Source organism: Trichechus manatus, unplaced genomic scaffold, assembly GCF_000243295.1.
Source record: "Trichechus manatus latirostris isolate Lorelei unplaced genomic scaffold, TriManLat1.0 scaffold00012, whole genome shotgun sequence".
In the NCBI taxonomy this organism is placed as follows: Eukaryota; Metazoa; Chordata; class Mammalia; order Sirenia; family Trichechidae; genus Trichechus; species Trichechus manatus.
This window is the reverse complement of record NW_004443948.1, coordinates 21,823,628-21,826,895: the sequence shown is the minus strand read 5'-3', so window position 1 is coordinate 21,826,895 and position 3,268 is coordinate 21,823,628. Positions and strand designations below refer to the sequence as shown.

At 34.9% G+C, this 3,268-nt stretch overlaps 1 pseudogene; it reads left to right on the top strand.

The window, feature by feature from the left end:
* Positions 1-495, top strand: part of LOC111819584 (60S ribosomal protein L39 pseudogene) — a 3,035-nt pseudogene extending 2,540 nt beyond the window's left edge.
* The last annotated feature ends 2,773 nt before the right edge of the window (positions 496-3,268 follow it).

Genomic DNA, 3,268 nt, shown 5'->3' with positions numbered 1-3,268 from the left:
ACACATTCATTTCATTAATTTAGTCATATTTCAGCCTTAAAATACAAATTTAGAAGAATTTTGAGTTGCAGTAAGAAAAACCACTCAATGACTTATTGCAATGCTTTTATTATACTTTCAGAGAGTAATATCTGTGATGGTAATTTTCTGTGTTACTTTGCTAGGCTATGTATGGTACTCCATCGTTTGATCAGACAATAGTCTAGATGCCATAAATGATGTAGTTAAAACCAAAAATTCATTGCCACTGAGTCATTTCCAACCCATAGTGACCGTATAGTGACAGACCTTCACCAAGTCTTCTCATAAGACTTTCAGGATTAAGAGATTCCTGGTCAAGAAACAAAAGCAGAATAGCCCCGTTCCCCAAAGAATTCAAATGAAAACTGGTAACAAAATCAGGTACAACCCCAAGAGGAGACATTGGAGAAGAACCAAGCTGGATCTATAAGGAGTCGCACATGTGATGGAACACAGATTTACCTCTCTATCAGGATCACTAGCATTTTACTACATCAAGTTGAAAATTTCGCCAGGATCTTTACAACTGAACATGTACTGGGAAAATTCTGGTTTCTTCCTTTGGTTTTATACTTCTTCATTAAGAGATTGATTCCACAAATAAATACATGAGAAATTTGCTTTGAAAAAAAAAAAAAAAAAGAAAGAGAATAGAGTAAAACTACTCTGTAGGATTTCCAAGGAGCAGCTAGTAGATTCAAACTGCTGACCTTTTGGTTAGCACCTGAGCTTAACCACTGAGCCATAAAGGCTCCATTACATGTGAGTAAATAAATCGGCCTTAAGTAAAGCAGATTACTCTCCATAATATGGGTGGCCTTATCTAATAAGCTGAAGGCCTTATGAGCAAAAAGGGAGATTTCCTTAGGGAGTATTCTGCTTCAGACTATAAAAAGACGTGTTGTCAGAATTGTTCCACTCTTTATTCTTTCCGTTACATGACCTACAGATTTTGGAACACAGGACAACAGAAATCTCTAGCCTTTCATCTGACCTACAGATTTTGGACTTGTCAGCAGCCCACAGGCAAGTGACTCAATTCCTCTGTATAAATTTCTTGATCTCTATAGATAGATAGTTAGATGATAGATAGATAGATATGTATCTTATTTGTTCTGTTTCTCCAGAGAACCCCAACTAATATCTATGAAGTACAATGATAAAAATATATTCTTGTAACAATTAATTTATATTGCTGTAGCTCTCTAAATATGATATCCATGTTATACTTTTCTAAGCAAAGATATGTATTTATTTATTTATAAGCTTCACTTTTGAACATTTTGGCTAAAATTTTTATCTTGAACCAATTCAATCTCCCCAAAACATCCCACTAAAATTTGACTATCCTTAAATTAAAAGAAGAACAAGTATATTTCATACTATCCAGGTAATGGGGTAGGGGGATTACATAATAGAATCCAAGGCAAGCTAGCTTGGAGCCAATTAGAAGATAATTAATTTCTACTCTAAAAGGTTTAAACTGAAAATTATAGGCTGTAAGAAACAAAGATAGATTTTTTTGACTGGGGAAGATGCATGACCAGATCTGTTCATAGATATGTAAATATGGAATGAATTTGCATAAAATTACAATACAGGATCTAGCAACACAGTATCAAATTATGCTATTGGTATGAAGGGATACCCCGAAACAGTGGCATTTAAAATGCAAGGAATCAACCCCCCCCTTTTTTTAGTGATGCCATGGCTGTTGTCTGTTGTATCATAGAGCTTGTCCTTGATTGAAAGTAAAAGGAAAATGTTAACATCATCTTTTTGATGTTTGCCAACATGAACTGCGTACCAAATTAATATGCAAAAACTACTAAAGTACGCCAGTGATGAGGTAAAATAAAGTTAATATATACTCAACACTATGTGACAGGCTGCATACTTTTCATTTATTGTTTCATTTTATTTTCAAAAAAAAAAAAAAGACTTTAAGTGAAGGTTATTATTGTCTAAAAACCAAAAAAAAAAAAAACAAAACAAAACAAAACAAACCCATTGCTGTTGGGTTGATTCTGATTCATAGAGACCCTATAGGACAGGGCAGAACTGCCTCATAGTGTTTCCAAGGAGTGGCTGGTGGATTCAAACTGTAGACCTTTTGGTTAGCAGTGGTAGCACTTAACCACTGTGCCACCAAGGCTCCTAGTATTGCCTAGAAATTTAAAAAGTTGAAGATCATAAAAGTCAAGTCATGCATCAAAGGCGCGCTTAGATATGAATCACCATGCCCATACCTGGCCCTACCTACTTCCAAAGCAGTGTCATTCTCTCTGCTAAACTGCTTCCTCAAGATTCCCGAAGACTTTAAATGGCCAAGTGATGGAACAAATGCTGCTACTCCAATTTTGGGTACTTTAAAGAACAATGGCAATTAATTATGCTTTATTTATTAATTCAACAATTTCATGCTTTTTCTTCTATATGTGTATATATACATATATATATATAATTTTTTGCCAAACCATCCTTACTCTTATATTACCAATTATACAGGACCTGTTGAGACATCAACAATTTTATTTGCCTATCAACACATAAAACAGGATGATTTTAACTAAAACACACTTTTTAACTCTCAGAATTTAGTGTAAAGTAAGTAAGGAAAACAGAATTACTACAGTAAATCAAATCATAGTGGTATATTTAAATGTGATAAAGGGAGAAGAACAACAAAGTATCATACTGGGTCAAAGACACCAGTTGGGTCAAGTCAATTCTGACTCATGGCAACGCCATGCATGTCAGAGTAGAACTGTCCTCCACAGAGTTTTCAATGGTTGAAGCAGATCATCCGACCTTTCTTTCAAGGTGCTTCTGGGTGGACTCTAACCTTACAACTTTCAGTAAGTTGTTAAGCATGTCAACTATTTGCTACACCCAGGGTCGAGTCAAAGAAATGCAGTTAGAAAGAGCATATACATTATCTGTATTTTTTATAAATCACAGGAAGTAAAGCTATAAAATCCTCTTAGCTGGTGGATTATGAAAAAAACACAAAACAAAACAAAACCTGAGAAAGGATTCATGAAATAAAGATTAAAAAGGGAGTTTAAAATCTTGATTCTTTCTCTTAATAATTCAGAATAACTTTTACATTATTGAAAATCCATTGCTGTTGGGTTGATTCTGCCTCATAGCGAACTTAGAGGGAAAAGTAGAACTGCCCCGTAGGGTTTCCAAGAAGTGGCTGGTGGATTCAGACTGCTGACCTTTTGGTTAGCAGGCTGAGCTC